The sequence below is a fragment of the Salmo salar genome, chromosome ssa11, assembly GCF_905237065.1.
Source record: "Salmo salar chromosome ssa11, Ssal_v3.1, whole genome shotgun sequence".
In the NCBI taxonomy this organism is placed as follows: domain Eukaryota; kingdom Metazoa; phylum Chordata; class Actinopteri; order Salmoniformes; family Salmonidae; genus Salmo; species Salmo salar.
The window spans coordinates 8,525,394-8,538,618 of NC_059452.1; the positions used below are offsets into that span (position 1 = coordinate 8,525,394).

General features: G+C 40.6%; 1 protein-coding gene across 1 annotated transcript in view; it reads right to left on the bottom strand.

Moving 5' to 3' along the window:
• Positions 1–8,339: 8,339 nt before the first annotated feature.
• The window catches only part of LOC106561928 (potassium voltage-gated channel subfamily A member 1), a 37,543-nt gene continuing 32,657 nt past the window's right edge, over positions 8,340–13,225 (bottom strand). The window contains exon 3 of the mRNA XM_045688976.1: positions 8,340–9,370. The gene's annotated coding sequence lies outside the window, so the exon portion shown is untranslated. The remainder of the gene's footprint in view (positions 9,371–13,225) is intronic.

Sequence of the window (13,225 nt, forward strand, 5' to 3'; positions counted from 1 at the left end):
ACAGAGGCATTTTGTTTCCCAGTGCTCCGAGTGGAAGGCGGCAGAAAAGATGAGCGTCACATTTGCTGGCATGGGAACGTAGCGTTGGGCCTACCATGTGCAGGGATATTGTTCCCTGTCAAGTCTTGTGTTACGCCTTTGAGTGATGGAGCCTATTCCTGGAAGACAGTGGCAGGCGCTAACAAAAGTTATGGAACCAACAACAAACATTACTCTATATGCGGTCTGGGGGTGTTTCTGTATGTGTTGCGTATGTGTGTCCCGGCATGTGTTTGTGTGCGCAGCAAGTGTATGTGGCCAGAACCTTTTGTATCCCCCTCTGCAGGTTCACCCAGTTTCAGAGGACAGCTGTGATGGGCGCCCGGCTATATATAACTCCACATAGGTCTAGTCTACGCACCCGTGGTCTTGCCCCAGTGTCACACATTGACCTTTGAGAGAGAAAACTATCACACACAATGACAAGTACATTATTTCCCCATTCCCTTTCTTAAAGGGGAGAGGACATTTCAAATACACCTGAAGCAAGGGTAACAAAATAATTGACTCCTTGATGATCAGTATGATAAGAATCCAGAATCATCAAGGAGACAATTATTTTGTTACCCTTGCTTCAGGTGCATTTCAAATGTTGTGTCCCCTTTAAAAAATGTAATGAAGTAATAATGCACTTATCAACATTTCAAATACTTTAGGCATTTGTAAGATTTTTGGCTTCAGTGATATTTGTCTAAAAACAGCTGGGTAAAATGTCCCTGTGGTGATGCGTGTGGTTTGGCTGCTGCGAACAGTGGCTGCTGCTGTGGACGTGTCCCTATGGAGCTAATTGTGAGAAGCACAGAGAGCAGGTACAGCTCAATGCCTTTGTCGAGGGCTTGACTGATGCGGCTGGCGCTTGTCCAAGAGTCAAGTAATTGCAGCACGACAGACCCATTTAAAATATTTAAACAGTGCCAAACATGAATGACTCGAGCATCAGGTTTCAAAAACAACAACCTAAAGACGCCTTTGGAAGAAAACGTCCTGTTATTGTGATCCTCAATCTCTAGTGACGGAGGTGAGCTGACATTGAGTGAGAGACAAAAGGGGCCAGTCATAAAAAACATGCTGGATCCTTTTATCTAACTGAACAGTAACTGAGGGAGAGACTCAGAGCCAGCGAACCACTGGTTGGCGTCAAATGTTCCATGACATTAACATCCTGCTTTTATAATAAATAAATCATTAGGTAACCAAAGGGACAGTTCACATTCATTCCAACCAGCAACAGTTGATGGCTTACTTGCTGAAGTAGTGGACGATTTTGAAAAACATGATTTCATATTTAGATGTGACTTTAAGAGATTACACTGGTTATAGTCTCGCGTTGCCATACCTTCAAAATCACATCGTTGTCATGCCTCCCTTGGAGGACTGGAGAATTATGTATCGCAAAAACAGTTTGAATGTTTATTGGATGTTACGTTTCAAGAACCCTCCCCCCACACGCCCATAGAAGGGGTGCTGTGTGTTATGTGCATCACTGTTTTCCATCCAGTAGGACACATTTTGTAGAGAGGAGTTGCTAGTTTCAAGTGCCCGCTTTGAAGTTGTCAAGTGTGGCCGATAGTCTGTGATTTATGTTTCTAAAAACTGAAAGTGGATTATGCTGGTAAAGTCAAACATCACAACACATTCTAAACCGCTCTGGTGACAATTCCATTCATCCATTTGGCTGCTGGCTGCACTTTGCTATCACTGGAAAAATCTGGAAGATTATTATTTAGTTTTTTTAAGGATTCAAAAAACGGAGGAAGTGGGAGAACCTATTCAAGTAAGTAAATACATTTTGAAAATGTTAAACGATGTATTACAGTACTAGTAATAGGCCACTTTGTAGGTTAACTCAAATAAGCTGCTAGCTAGCTAACTAACTTTACACACTGTTTAGCTATGTGAAATACATACATAACAATGGCTAACTGTGAACTTTAACACATTCTCACAAAGCAACTGTGCATACCAGCGGTATTTTTGTATAGAACATTTGCTAACATAGGTAGGTCTACCAGTTTATTTGATACCCCACCCCGTTCACGAAAATGATTTGCTCCACGTAGCCGTGGCTTGCTATATAAAGCAGGCAGATAAGGCATTCAGTTACTGTTCGATTGAGTGTTAGAATGGGCAAAACGAGTGACCTAAGCGACTTTGAGCGTGGTATGATCGTCGGTGCAAGGCGCACCTGTTGCGGTATCTCAGAAACGGCCGACCTCCTGGGCTTTTCAAGCACGACAGTGTCTAGGGTTTACCGAGAATGGTGGGACAAACAAAAAACATCCAGTTTGTTGATGAGAGGTCGAAGAAGAATGGCAAGAATCGTGAAAGCTAACAGGCGGGCCACAAACAGGAAAATAACGGCACAGTACAACAGTGGTGTGCAGAACGGCATCTCGGAAGGCAGAACTCATCGGTCCTTGTCACTGATGGACTATTGCAGCAGACGACCGCAATGGGTTCCACTCCTATCACCTAGAAACAAGAAGAAGCGGCCCCAGTGGGTACGCGATCGCCAACACTGGACAATTGAGAGTATCGCCTGGTCCGACAAATCCCGGTTTCTGTTGCGTCATGTCTATGGCAGAGTCAGGATTTGGCGTAAACAGCATGAGTCCCATCCTGCCTGGTGTCAACAGTACAGGCTGGTGGTGGTGGTGGTGTAATGGTGTGGGGAATGTTTTCCGGGCACACGTTAGGTCCCTTGATACCAATTGATCAACGTTTCCATGCCCTGAAGAATTCAGGCTGTTCTGGAGGCAAAGGGGGTTCCGACCCGGTACTAGATGGATGTACCTAATAAACTGGACATTGAGTGTATATGCCATGGGTTATATGTGTATTCCTACCTAATGTAAGCACATGTTGTATACAGAAATACAGTTAAACATCATACATAATGTATAAACCTATGACAATTGGAGCAGGCCAATCCTGCTGGAGGTCTGCTGGGTGTGCAGGGTTATGTTTCAGCCCAGCAATAACACACCTGATTAAACTTATCCAAACTAATGAGTTGATAATCAAATGTGCTATTGCTGGGCCAGAACACCCAGTAGATCAGGGATCAGTGGAGCAAGGTTGGCCACCGCTGGTATGGACTTTTATTTGTTCACCTGAAATGATGCTTTAGTAATAATAGCCTACTTGTTACTACTCAATGATCTATTGTTTTGTAGACCAGGGGTTCCCAAACGTTTTCACTCGGGGCCCACCTTCCAGCATTGGGGAACATCCGGCGCCACGTCTATTTCAATGGGCACAAGCACTGTTCACACCCCTCTTGTTGGTGGAGAGAATTGTGTAGGTTTAAAGTCATTTTCTTGTCTGTGTTTCTCTGTTGTATTCCCAAATTGACATTTCCTTTTTGTCTAGTTCTCCAATCTGTTTTGTTTGATTGTAACTGTCTCAGTATATCAGCTATCTGAATTCATTTAGCAGCTTATCATATGACATGCATCACCAATGCAACCATAGGCCTACAGTATGGAGGCATTACTGGCCTTATGGGGATCTGTCATCTGAAACAGAGAATAGCTCAACTTTACATGTTGAGCTATATGTTCTCAATTTAAAATGATACCAGCAGACAGTGTATATGAGGCAAACCATATACCAGATTTTTTAAGTGTTGACATATAAAAATGTTTAGTGCAAATCCAACCCTTGTAATTTAGGTACCATATAAAAATAAGGAGATGACAATTTGGCTACAGGAGGTTAGCATTATAGGTAACATATTATGAGGTTTAATTTAATTCATTTTAGCAGTGTTGGTTGCAAAAAGGTTGCGGTTGTTCCCATAGTAGATAGACCAGGGGTATTCAACTCTTATCCTACAAGGTCCAGAGCCTGCTGGTTTTCTGTTCTACTTGATAATTAATTGCATCCACATGGTGTCCCAGGTCTAAATCAGTCCGTGATTACAGGGGAACAAAGAAAAAAAGGCTTCGAGGTTTGAGGGAGATAGACAGTACATGGTTGCTCTATGTAGGTCTATCACTGACCCTGGATAAGCTAGATACTGGGCTCACAGCTAACCTTTTATGTCAATAACATTCTTTATTTTTTTATTTTTTTTAATGGCTTTCTAATCGTGACAGAAATTGAACTAGCTAGTGGCTAACAATACAAGGTTAGCTGACTTTTCTCAAAGTGAACCTCATAGTGGCTAGCTACTTCCTGTCCCTCATGCTAGCCTGCACAGCCAAATATCACTCCAGAAACATATTTTTTTTAATTATTGATATGGCCAGTATTGTAGACCATTTCTCCCGTGCTGCAGCTTTAGCTCATCTCGAAATAAAATATAAATTCCGTGAAAACCAGCGTGCTAAAAAACGTTCTAAAATGTTTTGTCACCAGTGCTTGTATTGTAGACATCTTACATCCTCACAGCATTCATCTGGTGACCACCTTTGGAGCTCTGCCCAAGCAAGGCATTTGAGTGGTTTGACGTGGTTTGACCCCTCTTTAGCTCATTTCTGCCATGGAACTTGTTTTCGGGAAGCCTGGTTCGCGACAAGGCTACACTGGTTATAGTCTCGAGGAATCCATGCAGCTCTAAGATTTTCTGAGGACATTGTTGTGGACTAACATATTTTAGAAACGGTGTACAAGGTCTTGTCAAGAATATCTTTCAAATGATGAGATAAGAGTAAAAGAAAATTGTCAAGAGTGGTTTATACAGAATATTTCTGGTTATTGGGAAGCCTTCGAGGCAACTGGGTGACAGACGTAAGAAAGCTTGGAACATTCTAAAAGACCCTGGGTGACACTGTCTGTTTTCAAATTTGGAAAAACTAGGATGAGTCACAGAATGCCTACGGCTGCAATAAACATTTTTAGGGAAACATCTTATTCCGAATTGAATTCTTAAAGTCCTTATTTATTGTAATTGTCATATGCGTCTTTGGATTTTTGAATATTTTTGTACTGGTCAAGCAATGCTGTTGATGATGAAGTGCTCCTCAATGTTAACATTGGAATCCTATGTCATTGTTTTAGAACTTTTGGTGCCAACATGGGTCCTATTATTGTAAAAGTCTAAATCGTGAATCCTGCCAAACACTATATATCAACGGCTATGGGAGAGAAAATAAGGCAAAACATGTCCAACGTGCTTCTTGCATAAGGACATAACCAGTAAATGATGAGGTGACATAGGAATACCACTCATAGATCACGTTGTTGCAATACCTTCGAGTCACTCTCGCAGTTGTTTCTATTTCATATATTATATTTTTCTTTATTCAACATTGCACATACTCCGTTTGATCACATCTCATATTGCTGCCTACAAAAATGATATTAATGTAGAAAATCAAAAAGTCTGAAGATTTACCTAAATAAAAAGGAAATAAAAATATAGGTAGGAAATGAACGAGCTCCAAAGATAATACACAGAGAAGAAGTAACCGCAAGAAAAGAATACAAACATCTCAGATTAGGATGCACGTTTCAAAAACAAAGCATCATGCAGAAGAAAAGCAAGGCTGACCAAAACATGGGTACTTTATCACATTTGGACTGTAGAAATATTATACACTTCCTGAAATACACTTCAACCGACTTGTTTTAATATCAAGTTCCATTTTGATTTCACTCCCTTAACGACCCTCCAGTGTTCATGAAAATGAATGGTTCAGACCCACACACACACATACGCAGACTGCATTAACAGTGAGTTACATTTGAACAGAAAAATAACCCATGTCATTTCCATGTAGATGTTCACGGTAAACGTACTTAGTGATGGTACAATGATTCCATGGCTGAAACATATTACTGTAACAAACACACACACCCTACATACGTCCACACACACATAACATGCACACATATGCATACTGACGCAACACACACACACTCACCACATACGCATGCTGCTACTGTATATTATCTATCCTGTTGCCTAGTGAATTTGCCCCTACCTATATGTACAGCACATAGCTACCTCAATTACCTCGTACCTCTGCACATCGTCTCGTTACTGGTACTCCCTGTATATAGCCATGTTACTTTTACTCTTTATTTTGATTTGTTATTCGCTGTGTATTAACTCCTTGTGTCACTATTTAAATGTCGTATTACATTTTTTTATCTTTAACTCGGCATTGTTGGAAATGAACCCGTAAGTAAGCATTTCACTGTTAGTCTACACCTGTTGACTATGAAGCGTGTGAAAAATAAAACTTGATTTGATTTGTATATTTTTGTTATATTTATATATACACAATGGACCCTTAGCAGCTCCCCAGTCTATACCTAAGAAGGCACTACTTTCAAATGTATACAACGGTTCAACATGTCTTTATAATGATATTGAAGTGATGAACTTGATTTGATTTGTATATATTTGTAATATTTGGGGCTGTATGTATCAAGCGTGTCAGAGTAGAAGTGCTGATAAAGGATCCGTTTTGCCTTTTATATTACAACGAATAAGATAACCCGGACAGGGGAACTGATCCTAGATCAGCACTCTGAGACACTTTGTGTGAGTACGGGCCCAGGTTAGTGTTCAAAGACAGACTAGCTACATGTACATTTTTTTGACCTTTTCACTGTAACTAGCCACACCTTGAAGCAGGCCTCATATCTATACTAAGGATACGTATAGATACTGTAGACAGGCCTAAGCCCCATCTTTGATATTAGGGCATTGTAAAACGCCTTTTCTTTAACTTTGTCTTTTCAGTTCAGTCCAATCACAATTAGGCCATTACCATAATATGCTACCATAATGTAGTCAAATATCATTGTTGGGTTCTCAGGCTATACCAATTACTTAGAATGATTTTAGATTTTTTTTTTACATTTTCATCATTATGCAAAGTGCTTTAGGCTGGGACATAACACTGACTGATATTTTCAAAAGAAGCCACCACTTCGGAGTTGTACTACGGATTGGGTAGTTATCTAGGAAGAAGGTCAGCTTTGCTAACAGTATACAGTATCTAACAGTATAGTAACATCGTAATATACTAGAAAAACTGGATTTTGAAAGATACATCTTTCTCTTTGTTTTCCCTTAAGTTACTGCTTATTCAACTACAATTTGGGAATCCAGAGTATTTTAGCTTAACTATGGCAAGACACAGCAACTTCTTGCTAGGCACACTAAATGATACCATTAATTGCCGAGGGATTTCGTTTTAAACTTATACACTGATTGACCGACATCAATTATCAGAATGTGCATGCGCTTTGTGTTTGCTTCAAAATGTAGAACAATGGGACTATGGGATCAGGGAATAAACAGCACTTACTCTTTCTGCAATCAAGGGTAAATAGCCAATGATACTTAAGAATTTGATAACAAAGTCAATTTTAGCAGAGGCTAGCATGGTAAGTTTGATAGGGTTTTCTGAACATTGAGGAAAATCTTGACTACAGACCTCTAACTATTTTGTAATAGAGGGATATATCATAACCAATAAAAATAGACACATATTGGTGGAGTGGTGGTGGTGTGTGTGTGTGTGGGGGGGGGGCAGACACTGATATGAGAGGAATTTCCTTCTCCAGATTAAAATGTTCTGTCTTTTCAGACAGTACAATGAAATATGTTCATTTTCTTTTTATGGAAGAGAATAGAAATGCAATACATTGCCTATGCAAATAATACAGTATAAAATATTAGGTTCCACCCCTTTCAATAACATAAAAGGATTAAAGAACTCTGTAGTTGATGTTCTAAAGCACAGTCATCATGGGCTGACCTGACAATAATAGACAGTACGCCCAGGAGCGAGCATTACTAAGTTCTTGGCTGTTGACTGAATGTAAGAACGATGGGGTTAAACATAACAAACATAAGATGTCGTTTATGTTTTAAAAAAGCAAACACTTGATTTGTCTGACAAAGCTGCAAAAAGCAGGAAGTGCAAAGAAATCTGTGTCTTTGAAAGCAGGCCAAAAGAGAGTGGGCGGATTTTCTACGAGCAGTTATATGAGAACTAGCACAAAAAAAGAAATAGCCCACTTGTCAAAAAACTAAATTGAAGGGGAAAATCATGGACCTTGTTGGCGCAGCATCCACAACATGTTCAATGTACATGTGAATAAAAATGGAACATGACTTCTCAAGATCTGAACATTGTTAACAGTCAAACGAAATAGAATTGTCTCGAATGTCATGATTTGCGACACATTGTTGGACACAGAAATATAAACATCAGCATATGTTCTATTCAATGTGTATCTATTTTCACAACATCTCCAGAGGAAGTGTCCACCACGTACAATAAAATCAGGGTTTAAACTTTGGTTAAGTAATATAGTCAAGGCTAGGTTTAAAAAAATATAGAACACACTTCCATGTTACTTTGCATACAGTTAACTTTAAATGGATCGAGGTTTGCGTCAACAAAGCAGCTGGTCAATTCTATCACTAACATAATACAATTTGCATCTTAGGGAAAACCCTTTGTGTCACTTCGGTAGATCATTCTGTGTGTGTGTGTGTGTGTGTGTGTGTGTGTGTGTGTGTGTGTGTGTGTGTGTGTGTGTGTGTGTGTGTGTGTGTGTGTGTGTGTGTGTGCGTACCTGACATCTTTTGTGTTTGAGAGTGTGTGAACAGATGCTTACAGTATGTGAAAAAAAAGAGGAGAAAAATAATCAGATATGTTTCATGTATATTGTAGAGTCATTTTGTCTAATTTTTGACTCCCTACTCCTTTCTGAGTTGGAATATAGTTGTCATAACACGATGTTGTGAATTGAAAGACATTGTAGCTGGTAGCTGAGTGAGCAGCTCCGCCTCAAGCCAGCCTTATTTTGGTTGACAATACGAAACGAGATAAAAATAGATCAACTCATTCTGCTGGCTGCAAGTAAGCAGAGAGCAGCTCCACCATTTGGTTATCAATGACACCTACAAAGCAGACCCAACTAAAACATTGTCGACATTACAACCAAACAATTTTTCTCTATCTTATTAAAATATTCACATCTGTTCCTTACAAGACACTGTTTCACACATAAAGAAAAACATATTTGAACTCAGATAAGTCTCTAGTTTCATCACTTCATATATTGGTATATATGTAATAATTAAGGCAATCATTTGGGCCATGACTTACTCATTTCCCTGCCTCCAGGTTTACTAGGAAAGATTTTCGTTCCTTGTGCACTCCGTATAGTGTCCCACTGTCTAATTTGTCCATTCAAACTTCCGATGTCCGATCGCTGGGTTCACTCTTGCAGTAGATCTGTGGTTATCGATGTCCGTTGTCTCACCCCAGATGACCAGTCATAATATTTGCTCTTTCTCTGCCAATTCCAAGAGTACCAGCCAGCACATCCTCTCCTAAGCCATCAACTGACAGCACTGTAACAAAAGATAAACAGCACATGAATACCAGGTTATCATTCCAGGTTATCTACAAATGCCAGGTTATCGTCCCAAGCTATCTTTCAAGGTTATCTACAGATACCAGGTTATCAGAGACCATTCCAGGTTATTTATGAATACCAGGTTATCATTCAAAGTTATCTACAAATACCAGGTTATCAAAGACCATTCCAGGTTATCTATAAATACCAGGTTATCATTCCAGTTATCTATAAAGACCAAGTTATCATTAAGGTTATCATTACAGGTTATTTATGTGGGTACCAGGTTATCATTCCATGTTATCTACAAATACCAGCTTATCATTCCATGTTATCAATACAGTATATACAATATCTATCAGGTTAGCAACTGGTGTCAGCGTTTATGAACATGAAACCATTCCCATATTAGAATCTCACGGGTACCAATACACTGCAGTCTCTTCTTTATTAAGGTCCAGTGGAATATCTACAGCATACCATAACAGATAACAATCGCCCTAGCTCAGCCATTAAGTCTGAGTTATTGGGTCCCTGACACGCTTTTGCACGCCGTTCAGCTCGGGGCCAAACACCTCATGCAGTTCCAAAACATTAACCTGGACTGCCAGTGCCATGGGGTGGGAACTGGAGGCCAACATGAAGGGTTGCGTCGTGACATCCTGCCGACATCAGTTCCACTGCTGGTGAACTGCATGCTCCCTCTGAGGCTAGGGCCTCATTGGGAAAATAAACCCAGATTTAAACATTTGGATAGATTAAATGTATTAAAGATATTTTTTATTGCCCAGAGCATATTGTGAAAGTGGACACGTCTCATAATATCTATATATGAGACATTGAATGAATTAGCAGTACAATTCCATAGCATTTCTCTTCCTTTTCTATGTAATGTAAATGTACCTGATTTCATGTGTATTCATTTAATAGTAAAGACATTATCAATTCAAGACAGCCCTCTTCTTTGAATGAAATAGCTGGTGTTTCAGTATATCAGTAATTGCAGGATTCCCAGATTTCTCACACTATCTAGGCCTCGACCCAGACGTTCTGTGTTAACTCCAAGCTATGCCAGAGACTAGACAACTACAACTTTCTTACTGAGTGGTTGTGTTGTGAACGGTCAGGTTCAAGGACAGTCATGTCTGTCTTTAGGCTGCTCTCTGAAATAACTGAATTAGCATTGCATTTATGTGACATGTCCTGCTGTCTCATTTTACAACACTGAAGCCAGAACCACTAAATAGAAATAGGCTCCCATATTGACACATACAGACAATACATGAAACTCCTTCACATTCTCCTGCTGCATTTTGTTTAATTCAGGTGTCAACAATCAACATTTGTTAGCTTTTAATAAGTGAAACATACAGTAAGCTATAGAGAGTGTTGTAGAGAGTTTCTTCTGATGACTTTACGGCTATTTTATGACTACTTTATGGCACTTACATTACGGTTCGAAAATGTTTGTGGTCACTTAGAAATGTCCTAATTTTTGAAAGAAAAGCACATCTTTTGTCCATTAAAATGCTGATTAAAGAAGCAAAAAACTGTCCTTCTTTAGACTAGTTGTGTATCTGGAGCATCAGCATTTGTGGGTTCGATTACAGGCTCAAAATGGCCAGCAACAAAGTACCTTCTTCTGAAACTCGTCAGTCTATTCTTGTTCTGAGAAATTAAGGCTGATCCATGCGAGAAATTGCCAAGAAACTGAAGATCTGGTACAACTGTGTACTACTTCCTTCATAGAACAGCGCAAACTGGCTCTAGGAGTAGAACATAGAACGTAGGAACATATGAGTAGCAAATGGGCTAGCTTTTCACAAGTTTCACACTAGCTAGTGTAAATTATACAATGGATTATACAGTATCTCCCCTGTCTAAACCTAAGAAGGCACTACTTTCAAATGTATACAATGGTTAAACATGCCATTATAATGATTTTCATGAGTTTTATGAGTGTATTCACTAATGTTTATGTGTCTCAAATCTTCAATACTGCCACAGGAGTTAGCGTAAATTAGAAGTGGAAATCCCAGTCTCAATTGAGCTAATTGTGCGTCCACAATACTATCATACAGCTACTGTATCCCCTGCCATGATATACCATCATTGTTGATGACAACACTTAAAACTATTCCCATGAATAGGTAGAGGAGAGGGAACGTAAACCTCTGACATCACAGACTACTTTGTATTTTTCTCTGTGTTCCTTAAAGTGTTGTATGTGACAAACCGATGCTGGCACTAACGCCGCACTCAATGAGCTGTATATGGCCTAAGGCAAACAAGAAAATGTTAATCCAGAGGCAACGCTTCTCGTGGCCGGTGATTTTAATGCATGGAAACTAAAATTAGTTTTACCAAATGTTTACCAGCATGTCACCTGTGCAACTAGAGGCGACAAAACTCTAGATCACCTTTACTCCACACACACAGAAAAGCATACAAGGCTCTCCCTTCCTTTGGCAAATCTGACCATAACTCTATCCTCCTGATTCCTGCATGCAAGTAAAATCTCAAACAGGAAGTACCAGTGACGTGCTCAATACAGAAGTGGTACGATGAAGCGGATGCTAAGCTACAGGACGGTTTCGCTAGCACAGACTGGAATATGTTCCGGGATTCATCCGATAGCATTGAGGAGTTTACCACATCAGTCACCTGCTTCATTAATAAGTGCATCAACGATGTAGTCCCCACAGTGACAGTACGTACACATCCCAACCAGAAGCCATGGATTACAGGCAACATCAACACTGAGCTAAAGGCTAGAGCTGCTGCTTTCAAGGAGTGGAAAACTAATCCGGATGCTTATAAGATATCCTGCTATGCCCTCCGACGAACCATCAAACAGGCCAGCTTTTACCCCCAAGCCATCAAGATAGTATCCAACTACAATGGCTCTGAAGCTCGTCAGATGTGGCAGGGCTTGCAAATTACCACGGATTACAAATAGAAACCCAGCTGCGAGCTGTACATTGACGCAAGCCTACCAACGAGCTAAAAGGATTCTATGCTCACTTCGAGGCTAGCAACACTGAATCATGCATGAGGGCACCAGCTGTTCCAGACGAATGTGTGAACACCCTCTCCATAGCCGATGTGAGAAAGATCTTTAAAAATGTTAACATTCACAAGGCCAGACGGATTACCAGGACGCGTACTCAGAGCATGTGCTGACCAGCTGGCTAGTGTCTTCAGTTACATTCTCAACCTCTCCCTGACCCAGTCTGTAATAGCTACATGTTTCAAGCAGACCATCATAGTCCCTGTGCCCAAAAACGCCAAGGTAACCTGTCTAAATGACTATCGCCCTGTAGCACTCACATCTGTAGCCATGAAATGCTTTGAAAGGTTGATCACAGCTCACATCAACACCATCATCCCAGACACCCTGGACCCACTCCAATTCGCATACCGCCCCAACAGATCCAATGATAATACAATCTCTGTTGCACTCCATACTGCTCTTTCCCACCTGGACAAAAGGAACACCGACATGAGAATGCTGTTCATTGACTACATCTCAGCGTTCAACACCATAGTGCCCTCCAAGCTCCCCACTAAGCTAAGGACCTCCCTCTGCAACTGGATCCTGGACTTCCTGACGGGTTGACCCCCAGATGGTGAGGGTAAGCAACAACACATCCGCCATGCTGACCCTCAAAACGGGGGCCCCTCAGGGATGCGTGCTTAGTCCTCTCCTATACTCCCTGTTCACTCACGACTGTGTGGCCACGCACGGCTCCAACACCATCATTAAGTTTGCAAAGGACACGACTGTGGTAAGTCTGATCACCGACGACGATGAGACAGCCTACAGGGAGGAGGTCAGAGACCTGGCAGT